Genomic DNA, 14,163 nt, shown 5'->3' on the forward strand with positions numbered 1-14,163 from the left:
GTCACGCCTATAGAGTGGGATACATTGCAGCCTTCAATCGGAGGTATACGTCCTCCCAACGTATACCTCCAACGGAAGGAATAAATGTGATGTGAACAAGGCAGATGGACACAGCCTTGGGCACCAAGAGCATTTGTTTAGCCCCTGCTTAGACATTAAAGTCAATTTGCAGGCACATAATTCAAATAAAAATTATAATATTAAGTATTATAACTTCTTGTTTTATATATAAAGTCAGTTCCTGTCTGTTATACATAACAATGCGTGTGTACTTGACCTATGTGCTGACAATTAATGGCTAACAGTATAAGTTTAGTTTATGAGCTCATTGAACCTTAGTTTCAGGACAACTAAGATATACAATATATGTCAGTAATCTCAAATATACGGAGATCCATTTGTTTTATCATTAATAGCCTTTTTTGTGGGAACAACTGAATAGTATCATATGCGATTAATACCATGAAACTACAGGAAAACATCTTGTTATGGAGAACAGATATATTTACTAATGTCTTTGTAATGAACTTTTAAACTTTATGTCTTCTGTAAAAAATGTTTGTTTTTTTTGTTGTTTTTTTTACGTAGTGCTGACCAGTTGAATTTTTCTATTTAGAAAGATTAAGAATACATGCATCCAGTGGAAAAGGGTCATTTACATATTTTACTTTCTCTACTCCCTAATCCCTTAGTCTATGGTATATGTATAATCCACTATTATATCCAGTACCATACTGAGTCAAAAGATGGCCACACACAAAAAAATGTGATTGCACTTAATGCGGCCAATCAATCGTCCTTGGGATCATTTTTACGAACTATCCCACCGGTATCATGCCAGACAAAACTAATCAATCCGGAAGTCAATTTAACAAAAAAAATGGGGGGGGGGGGGTTCTGAAAAATTGCAAATGAGTGTAGCTACATTAAATGTATAAGGAATTAATGTCTTAATATTAAGTATTCAGGAGTGGGGGTAGACAAATGGAATTAAGCTCCTAGGAATGTTGGTATCATGACAATTGCTGCCACAAAGATCCTGTTAGGGACCATAGATAGGTGGTCAATCATATAGAATTGGGGGGGGGTCTTGACGTAATTGGCATCATTCAAACCAGGTGGTATACTAAAATCAGGTATGCACTTTGGTTCAGATTCTAAGTGGTAAAGTGTTAATGAAAGGTTTCCACAATGTAAAGAGATGTTTCACTTTTTTTTCCATGTGTAAGGTAGCTTCTACTAAGTCCATGTGAAATATATATGATAACTTTGTAGGGAATAGGCGTAACAGAAAGGGGTGGGCCAATATCCATTCTTGCACAATTGGGTGACGGCTGTACCATAGTATAAAAGTTTTTGTCCCATAGTACATATTTGTCTAGGTGTGGATAATAGTCCAAAGAATTTTCCTAGGTGGGGCTAAGTGGTCTCATGTGAATTTCCTCACCTGTCGCTAAAAGGCCTGTATGACTGGGCAAACCCAAAAAGCAGTGACATATTTTGCCTCTAATTGTGCACATTTTAGGTATTCTGATTATATATTTTGGCCCATTTGATAGCTAAGAGCGGAAAAATGTAATTGTAAATTGTAGGTGCTGCTTTTTATTCTGAGGTGCGGCATGTAAGGGATCTGTTCTTTACCATAAAGAGGTTATCTTGGACTTTTAAAAAACTGCTGCATGGTAGGGGATGGTATAAAGTAATAAACTTTCAGATACTCACCACCTAAAGTGCCCCCGATCCAGAGTTGAGGCAGCGCTCCGCGGTGCTCCGGTGCCAGAAGCCCCTGCAGCGGTCTCGTGATATTCATCAGTCACTTACCACGGCAGCCAATCACTAGCCTCAGCGGTCATGTGTCATGGCAGCCTCGTGATGAACGTCATGTGACCGCTGAAGGAGCATCCAGAATTGGAGCAGCGGAGAACGGAGCTTCAGCGGTTGAGCGCGGGGCACTTCAGGTGATGAGTATCTGATAGTTAACTATTTTATACCATCCCCTGTCCTTCTGCAGATTTTTTAGAAGTCCACAAGGAGTTATGGACTTTTACTGTTCAAATTCCCAGGGTGCGATTCCCAGTATAGTCGACGATTGATAGCAGATGCGCTGTAGCAAAACACTTGTAGTGAAGTCAGGGATATAGCCAGTGGTCATCAACAGAACAGCAGTCAGGATACAACAAGCCATAGAATTGGACAACTTTTTTTGTAGCAACTCAAGTTTTTTGCGGCGTATTTTACGGCAATTTTTGGAGCTGTTTTTCAATGGACTCAATGAAAAACGCCTCCAAAAACGTCCCAAGAAAGGTCCTGCACTTCTTTTGATGAGCCATCATTTTACGCGCCGTATTTTGACAGCGACGTGTAAAGTTACACCTCGTGGGAACAGAACACCGTAATACCCATTGAAAGCAATGGGCAGTTGTTTGTAGGCATCATGGAGCCATTTTTTCAGGCGTAATTCGAGGCGTAAAAGGCCCAATTAAGTCCACTGCGTGTGAACATACCCTGGCTCTATAGAAAACAGCTCCAAAGACGGCTGTAAAAAACGCAGCGATAATAGCGAGTGGCTTAAAAAATGTCTGAAAATCAGGAGCTGTTTTCCCTTGAAAACAGCTCCGTTGTAAAGGATCTTCCAGACACAGCTTCTGTGTCGACGCCCGTGGTTAATCAGTCTGCACCTGCTCCTAGGACTGATAGAGTGACTCGATCTGCTACCACTCAGGCTGGTAGGCTCAGGAGTGGGAGAACCTATCACAGCCTCGCCAGACGGTTCTAGCTCCCGCTCTCGGTCTATTTATACCTTCATTTCCTGCTTGTCTTTGCCTGTGATTCTCTTTCCTATTTTCTGGCTCTGCTGCTACTGCTATTATTATTGACCTTGCTTCCTTTTGACCCTGGCTTTACTGACTACGCTCCTGCTCTGCGTTTGGTACGTCGTACACTCCTGGTTTGACTAGGCTTAGATTAGGGCTCACCTGTCTGTCTCCCTACCCCGTCATTACATCCGTATTTTCAGACGTTTTTGACTCAGCGTGTGAACAACCCTAAGAGGAACCTTTTCTTAACGAGCTGTGGAGTATGAACATCCTCCTTAGGAACCCAGTTTCAATCCTCAGGACCATATCCCTTCAAGTCAATGAGACAATAAAGATTTCCACACGCCGGCTTACAGTCCAGAATTTGCTCAACTTCAAATTCTGATTAAAATGTTAGAGTAGAGGTAGAAGAAGTCTTGACCTTAGTGGAAAACCTGTTAATTACCAGAGGTTGAAGAAGAGAGATGCGGAAACTATAAGGATTCCTGAGAGAAGGAGACAACTTCAGGAGATAGGTAATTTGGTTAATCTGTTTAAGTACCTGGAATGGCCAAATGAAGCATGGAGGAAGTTTGTAAGATATAACTTTAAGTTGGATATTCTTCGTGGACAGCCATACTCTCTCCCTGTGGCAGTAGGCAGAGGCTGTAGCTCGAGCGGAAGGAGCATTTGGTTGCCTACTGTGTCTCACCGCAGGAATCGGGTGACATGGGTAATACTAACACATTGTTTGTGTTTGCAGACATTGTGGAAATATGTTCCCTTGTACGAGAATACATCTGCTAAGATTTAATACTTACATTTTCTATTGTAACCTGGGTTAATACAAATTATAGAGACGTTATGGTCCAAGCTGCAGAAACCCTACCCCTACAGAAGAGATAATATCTCCCCACAATACAGGTATATCTATAACAAAGACAGCTGATTGCAGAAAAAGCTTTTGGCTTTCTATGGTTGACTTGGATATAGGACATCCCACACTCCATGCCTGGTCATACATGATGTCTCACCAATAAATTGTAACTTTGTTTGGCACCCCTTATTTTAACTATATGGGGAGGTGTTCTTCAAATAATACACAGTAAATAGTGCTGTGTTTAGTGCGTCAGCTGACATTACAAATATATCTTCTGTTCGGATTCGGTCACAGACATTGGTCTTGGGCACCATGACTCCAGATAGGAATTGTATGTTTATAATGACTCCATGCAGGTTTGAATGTGTACGCCACATACACGGTTTTATAAAGATGTAGCTCATCCATTAAGTTATGAGCGGCTGCTGCAGGGAGTGTGTGTAAATAAGAAATGCCTCCCTGTGCCCACTGAATCTCAAGTCAACATTTAAACGGGTTGTGCTGTATCTCAAGAAAGCAGCCATGTTTTTCTAATCATATAAAACCCCTTTAAGGGCCATATTTCGCCTCTATTTACATAATCTTGGAGAAAAACTTCACATGAGATTGTAGTATGGAGAAAACTAACCTTTATATAAATCTTTTTTTGGTAAAATTCATGTTTTTAGAAACATTTATGAATTTACTATTTTCTTCTATAAAGGCTGCATATACAGTTCCATATAAGTTAATCAGCTTAGTCGGTACAGTCATGCCTTTCCATTATACATTATCATTTACCATTTTTTTATTTCAGACTGTGACAAATGTAGCATTTTGGAGTTAGAAAAGCCTTCAAAAACACTTCAAAACTGTTAGATCAGCAACAGAAGATTAGAGTATACAACACACTTTGAGGTTTCATAGCACACATGTGGGCAGCATATAAAAGGAGCAGACTCAAAAGTTCAGTACGAGGACACCATCCAGACCTTAATGCCTTTCATTGAAGCCGTCTTGCTGTAATTTGCCATTTTTAAACAAATGTGTCTTGTAGAGTTTCTTGTCAGTTTTATAGTTGAAACATTGACCATATTCAATAAAGGAAAGGCACTGAGAAAGCCCTACTAACTGCTGAAGCCTTGTCGGAAGCCATGTGCAATGAGATATTTGTTGACATAGTCTTACAAATTTCCAAGCTGTGACATCATTATTTCCTCCCCATTTGAAGTGTCACTAGCTCATAATCTGGATGTTGAAAGCCTCTGGGACCAGCTCCCACTTTTTTCTGTTTACAAATGTAACAGTCTTTATTTATAGCTAAGTAATGGTGAATGCGGCTTAAAAGAGCTCCATTTATTATGATTACTACAAAAACCACTAAAAAGAGTTTTAATCCATCCATAAAAGCTTTATTTTTTGCTGTCTTGCACATTTTCCCTTTGCATTGTTACTGTTATCAATAAAAGCTGCAGACCTATATACAGTATGTACCAAAATGTAAATGTATTGCAGTGGTACAACAGACATACCAAGTTTTTCTTGTGACATTGAACAAATTCTATCAACCTCAACCAGTGGCAGTCTGACCATTTGGGGACTTCCCAAGGGCACTAAGCAATAGGGCGGCCCACTGCCCTCCACCTTTTGAAACTGTACCATATATCTTTATGTTTTCCATCCCTGCTTAGACCAAAATAAATATTATTGAGTTCAATAGGAGCTGCTTAACCCGTTAGTGACCGGCCCATCGTGTTTTTACTAACGGGCCTTATTCCGATGCCATAGACATTTTACGTCACGGCATCGGAATAAGTAAACAGAGCAGGGAGCTGTCAAATCTCCCTGCTCTCAGCTGCCAGAGGCAGCTGAGGGCTGGGAGCGTCCCTGCTCTGCCGGGTGAGATCGATATTAGTATCGATCTCACCCGTATAACCCCTCAGATGCGGTGCTCAATAGCGAGCACCGCATCTGAGTGGTTTTGGAGAGAGGGAGGGAGCTCCTCTCTCTCCCACCGACACCCGGCGATACGATCGCCGAGTGTCTGTGTCTTCAATGGCAGCCGGGGGCCTAATAAAGGCCCCCAGGTCTGCATGTAATGAATACCTGCTAGGCTATGCCGGAGGCATGACCTAGCAGATGCCTGTCCGTTTTAAACGGACAGGCACAATACACTGCAATACAGAAGTATTGCAGTGTATTATAATAGCGATCGCAGAATCGCATATTAAAGTCTCCTAGTGGGACTAGTAAAAAAGTAAAAAAAAAAGTTTAATAAAGTTAATAAAAAAAAAAATTGAAAAAAAAATGAAAAACCCACTTTTTCCCCTTCCAAACTGCTTTACTATTGAAAAACCAAAATAAAGTAAAAAAGTTACACATATTTGGTATCACCGCATCCGTAACGCCCCCGACTATAAAGCTATTACATTAGTTAACCCGCACGGTGAACGCCGTAAAAAATTAAATAAAAAACTACAGAAAATTTGTTCTTTTCTGTGAATCCTGACTTTAAAAAAATGTGATTAAAAAGTGATCAAAAAGTCACATCTACTCCAAAATGGTACCACTAAAAACTACAAGTCGTCCCGCAAAAATAAAGCCCTCATACAACTGCATCGGCGAAAAAATAAAAACGTTACGGCTCTTCAAATATGGAGACACAAAAACAAATAATTTTGAAAAAAAAGCGTAAAATATACAAAAACTATACAAATTTGGTATTGTTGCAATCGTAACAACCAGCTGAATAAAGTTATTGTGTTATTTATACCACACGGTATACGGCGTAGATTTAGGACGCAAAAAAAAGTTTATAAAAGTTCATCAATAAATAATATGTACCTCAAAATGGTGCTATTAAAAAATACTACGTGTCCCGCAAAAAACATGACCTTATACAGCTATGTCGACGCAAAAATAAAAAAGTTATAGCTCTTGGAAAGCGACGATTGAAAAACGTAAAAAATAGCTTGGTCATTAAGGTCTAAAATAGGCTGGTCATTAAGGGGTTAAAATCCATATACATGTTGTTCTCCACAGTGGTTGCTACAGGTAGCCAGAATGTAATTATTTATCTCTATAGCTGTGAAGGGAAGAAAGGGAATTTGAAGCATTGTATCAGAAAAGATATATGGTGTAGTTACTGGGACCACAAAAAAACCTGCAAAACTGTAAAAAAATGTAGAAATAAAAGTAATTTTATTACTTTCAAAATTCGTCGCTTGTCCCCTGCACTCCAGTGTGATGACTAGAATGTATTATGTCATGTGACTGGCAAGGATGTCAAGGATACAATGCCATCCAGAAGGAAATCCCCTTTCTCCATAAACCTATATCCAAATACCAAAAGGGGACCGCATTAATTTTCACCTCTGTGCAATGGTAGACCGGCACCAGGGGACCAGTAAGGAATTTTGAGAGTAAGAATATAACAGACTTTTGTTTTATTTTTTTCCATGTTTTGTAATACCAGGCAAGTCCCAGGAAATTTTATGAATGAAAGCAAAGCATGGAAAGTAATGAATTAAGATTTTAAATAAAGTAGGTTATAATGGGCCTAAGACCCTTATTTCCCAGGAGACCAAATAATTCTCCCCTGACTTAAAGAATTCCATGGAACTTGACATAAGATGACAACTCAAGGTACAGTAGGACTTTATTACTGATGTTTTTAGTATTGTTTATTTTTCCTATTTACTTATTCAGTTGTCATCTGGTATTCACATTATTATTTTTTTGCCTCTTGTTGATAATAACATCACTCGGTTCTAACAGCAAAAAAGTAAAAGTAAAATCTCTCTTTATTTTATATGACATGATAAATGCACAAAATATAAGTACTGCCTGAAACCTCACTGAAAGGTCCTGATAATTGTGGAGCAATTGCCAACATTCCCAAAAAGCTCAAGACGTTTCTCTCCACTCATCGTCAGCTTTTGGCATTTGCCATTTTTTAAACTTTGCCAGATCACAGCTCACATTTCACAAACAATATTTTCAATTGTTAAACATCCAAGTATGAATCAAATTCTCATGCTCTTGAATGTATCACCTGCAGCCAGGAATTATAGTGTAATCTTAAGCAGTTCACATTGCTGGAGTACTTTATTTCAACACCTGACAGGATAGAAGTAAGAACTTGTCAAGCTGTTCTTGAGGTTTTCTTGCTGTACAAGGAGATCTGCAAGGAGTCTGTCAGTAATATGTTATATAGACATAACAGGTAATGTTTGCAGTGATCATGTAATAATAGTTACTGTCCTAGGAGACTTGGAGATGTCAAAGCAAAAAGATATACATATAGATATATATATATATAATATATATATATGTGTATATATATATATATATATATTTTATATATATATATATATATATACAGTGAAGGAAATAAGTATTTGATCCCTTGCTGATTTTGTAAGTTTGCCCACTGTCAAAGACATGAACAGTCTAGGATTTTTAGGCTAGGTTAATTTTACCAGTGAGAGATAGATTATCTAAAAAAAAAAACGGAAAATCACATAGTCAAAATGATATATATTTATTTGCATTGTGCACAGAGAAATAAGTATTTGATCCCTTTGGCAAACAAGACTTAATACTTGGTGGCAAAACCCTTGTTGACAAGCACAGCAGTCAGACGTTTTTTGTAGTTGATGATGAGGTTTGCACACATGTTAGATGGAATTTTGGCCCACTCCTCTTTGCAGATCATCTGTAACTCATTAAGATTTTGAGGCTGTCACTTGGCAACTCGGATCTTCAGCTCCCTCCATAAGTTTTCGATGGGATTAAGGTCTGGAGACTAGCTAGGCCACTCCATGACCTTAATGTGCTTCTTTTTGAGCCACTGCTTTGTTGCCTTGGCTGTATGCTTCGGGTCATTGTCGTGCTGGAAGACCCAGCCACGAGCCATTTTTAATGTCCTGGTGGAGGAAAGGAGGTTGTCACTCAGGATTTGATGGTACATGGCTCCATCCATTCTCCCATTGATGCGGTGAAGTAGTCCTGTGCCCTTAGCAGAGAAACACCCCTAAAACCTAATGTTTCCACCTCCATGCTTGACAGTGGGGACGGTGTTCTTTGGGTCATAGGCAGCATTTCTCTTCCTCCAAACACGGCGAGTTGAGTTAATGCCAAAGAACTCAATTTTAGTCTCATCTGACCACAGCACCTTCTCCCAATCACTCTCAGAATCATCCAGATGTTCATTTGCAAACTTCAGACGGGCCTGTACATGTGCCTTCTTGAGCAGGGGGACCTTTCGGGCACTGCAGGATTTTAATCCATTACGGCGTAATGTGTTACCAATGGTTTTCTTGGAGACTGTGGTCCCAGCTGCCTTGAGATCATTAACAAGTTCCCCCCGTGTAGTTTTTGGCTGAGCTCTCACCTTCCTCAGGATCAAGGATACCCCACGAGGTGAGATTTTGCATGGAGCCCCAGATCGATGTCGATTGACAGTCATTTTGTATGTCTTCCATTTTCTTACTATTGCACCAACAGTTGTCTCCTTCTCACCCAGCGTCTTACTTATGGTTTTGTAGCCCATTCCAGCCTTGTGCAGATCTATGATCTTGTCCCTGACATCCTTAGAAAGCTCTTTGGTCTTGCCCATGTTGTAGAGGTTAGAGTCAGACTAATGAATTGAGTCTGTGGACAGGAGTCTTTTATACAGGTGACCATTTAAGACAGCTGTCTTTAATGCAGGCACCAAGTTGATTTGGAGCGTGTAACTGGTCTGGAGGAGGCTGAACTCTTAATGGTTGGTAGGGGATCAAATACTTATTTCTTTGTGCGAAATGCAAATAAATATATATAATTTTGACTATGTGATTTTCTGTTTTTTTTTAAATATAATCTATCTCTCACTGGTAAAATTAACCTAGCCTAAAAATTCTAGACTGTTCATGTCTTTGACAGTGGGCTAACTTACAAAATCAGCAAGGGATCAAATACTTATTGCCTTCACTGTATATATATATATAGAGTAGAGGAAAACACAGCACTCAATGCAGACTGAATATCAGGCCATGTGCACGTTACCAGTAGAAGGACGAATCAACTCCTTAGGTTAGAATACCAAAGACAAAAGAACAAGTAACAGCACCAGGACTCCAGCGTTGGGGAGATGTTGGTTTATTCACCACCAGGTGGAAGAATGAGCAACGTTTCGGTTCACACCTGAACCTTTCTCAACCTAATTCAAACAGTGTGCAGTACCACATAAATATAGGAGGATACACAAAGTATACAGTACACAGTGCAATTATATAATAGGCATAAAAAGGTGAATCCATGTATAGAATATATTCATATAATTAGTGAAGACATATATTAAAGTGACCAGTGCATTGATTTCAGTGCAACATCTCTCAATATAGAATACAGATATGTATATAGCACAGGTAATACTATAATTACCCTATTTAATGATATCATATCCTAATGAAGGGGCGGAGCAGAGGAATCATATCGAAAAACTAGTAAAATACAGGAAGATTTTAAACTTGTATTGTAAAACTTACATTATCGGCTCTCGGTGAAGCATGGAACAAGCAATGGCGTCCCACGATCAGTAATGCGCATGCGCAAGATGGCGGACTGGCGGAAGTGCGTCACATGGAACGCATCCCCGGAACGCAGTACAGCCGCGCATGCGCAGATGGCTCATTCCGTCACAGCGCATATTATAGCAGGACAGAGTAATAATCAAATGCAGGATTTATCCGGCAATGAGTATTTTAATGTAGATACCCTGCCACCAACGTGTATGTATAGTTTTATGTCTATATATAATTCTGAGACTCAATATGGAGTCTAGAAAAGAAGGGGGCCACGAACTATAACATAAGTAGGAGAAGTGGCTGTGTCCCAATAGGACGAACAGCCATATATCCTGGAACAAAAGTTAAAGTGGTGTATCCCACCCGTCTATGTATTTACATAGGACCTTATCGATATAAATTATAGAACAAGACATATATAAAGGTGGGGGAGTCATATGTAAGTTCAAAATGCCATATAAAGTTTATTCCAAATCTTTCACAGAGAGCATAGATTATACAAATATGTAAATAATGAGTAATCAATAAAACATAACTAGCCGAAAAAAACGTAGCCTCTGCTCCCATGTTGTACATCCCTTCATATGGATCAGTATCTGTAATAGAAAAGAAGAAGATTCTCAGTGAAAAAATAAATATATACAAGAAAAAAATGAAATTACGATTCAAATCTAAAGTTACGTGAATTTTTAAAAGAAATAGAATACTAGATAAATTATCCTTAGTATACTAAAGAACAATCTACCCATACTCAGAAAAATGCAGCAGACTCATAGACTATCAAATATGTGGGAAATATGTGTAATCCACATTAAGCCCCTTTGGGGCCATAGTTTCAAGAGTGAATATCCACTCGAGTTCTTTTCTTTTGAGTGCCAATTCTCTATCACCTCCTCGTCTATGTTACATAGTTACATAGTTAGTACGGCTGAAAAAAGACACATGTCCATCAAGTTCAACCAAGGGAAGGGAAAAGGGAAGGAAAAATTTCTACACATAGGAGCTAATATTTTTTTGTTCTAGGAAATTATCTAACCCTTTTTTAAAGCCATCTACTGTCCCTGCAGTGACCAGCTCCTGCGGTAGGCTATTCCATAAATTCACAGTTCTCACTGTAAAGAAGCCTTGTCGCCTCTGCAGCTTGAACCTTTTTTTCTCCAGACGGAGGGAGTGCCCCCTTGTTTTTTGAGGGGGTTTTACAAGGAACAGGATTTCACCATATTTTTTGTATGTGCCATTAATATATTTATATAAGTTAATCATGTCCCCCCTTAGTCGTCTTTTTTCAAGGCTAAATAGGTTTAATTCTTTCAATCTTTCCTCATAACTTAAATTCTCCATGCCCCTTATTAGCTTCGTTGCTCTTCTTTGTATTTTTTCCAACTCCAGGGCATCCTTTCTATGAACTGGAGCCCAGAACTGAACTGCATATTCTAGATGAGGCCTCACTAATGCTTTGTAAAGTGGCATTATTACATCCCTGTCCCGCGAGTCCATGCCTCTTTTAATACACGACAATATCCTGCTGGCCTTTGAAGCAGCTAATTGACACTGCATGCTGTTATTGAGTTTATGATTTACAAGTACACCCAGATCCTTCTCAACAAGTGAATCCACCAGTGTAGCGCCCCCTAGGACATATGATGCATGCAGGTTGTTGGTACCAAGATGCATAACTTTACATTTATCTACATTAAACTTCATTTGCCAAGTGGACGCCCAAACACTTAGTTTGTTTAAATCTGCCTGTAATTCATGAACATCTTCCATAGTCTGAACTATATTACATAGCTTGGTGTCATCTGCAAAAATAGAAATAGTGCTATTAATCCCTTCCTCTATATCATTAATAAATAAGTTGAATAATAGTGGTCCCAGCACTGAACCCTGGGGTACACCACTTATAACCGGGGACCATTCAGAGAAGGAATCATTGACCACAACCCTCTGGATACGGTCCTTGAGCCAATTCTCAATCCAATTACAAACTATATTTTCTAAACCTATAGTCCTTAATTTACCCATTAGGCGTCTATGGGGGACAGTGTCAAATGCCTTTGCAAAGTCCAAAAACACTAAATCCACAGCGGCCCCTCTGTCTAGACTTCTGCTCACCTCTTCATAAAAACAGATTAGGTTAGTTTGACAACTTCTGTCCTTAGTAAAACCGTGCTGGCTGTCACTTATAATGCTATTTATTGTCACATAATCCTGTATATAGTCCCTCAATAGCCCCTCAAACATTTTCCCCACGATGGATGTTAAGCTTACTGGTCTATAATTACCCGGGGAAGACCTAGAGCCCTTTTTGAAAATAGGCACCACATTTGCCCTGCGCCAGTCCCTTGGCACTATACCTGTCACTAGAGATTCTCTGAATATTATGAAAAGGGGGACAGAAATAACTGAACTAAGCTCTTTAAGAATTCTAGGGTGTAACCCATCTGGTCCCGGAGCCTTGTGCACATTTATTTTATTTAATTTAGCTTGGACCATCTCTACATTCATCCAATTCAGTATATCAACTGATATATTAACAGCACTGGCACCGGCTACATCAGCTGCTCTTTCTTCTGTTGTATATACAGAGCTAAAGAACCCATTTAGTAACTCTGCCTTCTCTTGATCCCCTGTGATCAACTCCCCATTACCATTATCTAGGGGTCCTACATGTTCAGACCTTGGCTTTTTTGCATTTATATGCTTGAAGAATTTTTTAGGATTTGTTTTACTATCCTTGGCCACCTGCCTTTCATTTTGTATTTTTGCTAATTTTATTACATTTTTACAGATTTTATTAAGCTCTTTATATTTTACAAAGGCTACAGCTGTACCCTCAGATTTGTATTTTTTAAATGCCCTTTTTTTGTCATGTATTGCCCCTTTCACAGAAGGTGTAAGCCATGTGGGGTTTAATTTGAGTCGTTTATACTTATTACCTGTAGGAATAAATTTTGCACTATAATAACTCAAAGTAGATTTGAAAATCTCCCATTTATCATTTGTTCCATTATTTGACATTAGTTCTTCCCAGTCTATATCCTGAATTGCAGCCCTCATCCTGGGGAAATTGGCTTTCTTAAAATTAAATGTTTTTGCCCTCCCAGCCTGCGTTTGTTTTTTACAGTATAGGTAAAATGTAACTATATTATGATCACTGTTACCGAGGTTTTCACGAACATTGACATTCCCAACAAGATCTGCATTATTAGAAATGACCAGATCCAACAGAGCTTCACCTCTAGTCGGGTCTTCCACAAACTGGCCCATAAAATTTTCCTGCAACAGGTTGAGGAAATGTCTCCCCTTTGCAGTTGAAGCCGAACCATGACACCAATTAATATCCCGGAAATTAAAATCTCCCATTATCACTACAGTACCCGCCTGTGCAGCCCGCTCCATCTGTTTATATATCTGACCTTCCATCTCCTCAGTTATATTGGGGGGTCTATAGATTACACCAAAAGTAATTTTTTCAGTGTTTACCTCCCTTTCTAGTTCCACCCACAAGGTTTCAACCTCCTCACAGTCTTCACCCACTATTGTCTCTTTCACACTCGCCTTCATATCACTTCTCACATACAGACATACACCACCACCTTTCCTATTTGTCCTGTCTTTACGAAAAAGTGTAAAACCCTGTAGATTTACAGCCCAGTCATGTGAAGAGTCCAGCCATGTTTCAGCAACACCAACTATATCTATATTTTCTTCCAGTATCAAGGCCTCCAGCTCCCCCATTTTGCTTGCTAGACTTCTGGCATTTGTGAACATACACTTTAACTTGCCTGTCAGTTTTTCACTTTTATTATCAGAAATGTGATTTGACATTAATCGGTCCTTTTTATTTACACTGATGTTTTGTAACGAAAGGATCTCCTTATCTTGTTGTCTAGTCCTCTCCCCACATTCTGTTTCTCCCCCCACCAATATAGTCTGA

The sequence above is a fragment of the Rhinoderma darwinii genome, chromosome 4 (assembly GCF_050947455.1).
Source record: "Rhinoderma darwinii isolate aRhiDar2 chromosome 4, aRhiDar2.hap1, whole genome shotgun sequence".
NCBI lineage: Eukaryota > Metazoa > Chordata > Amphibia > Anura > Rhinodermatidae > Rhinoderma > Rhinoderma darwinii.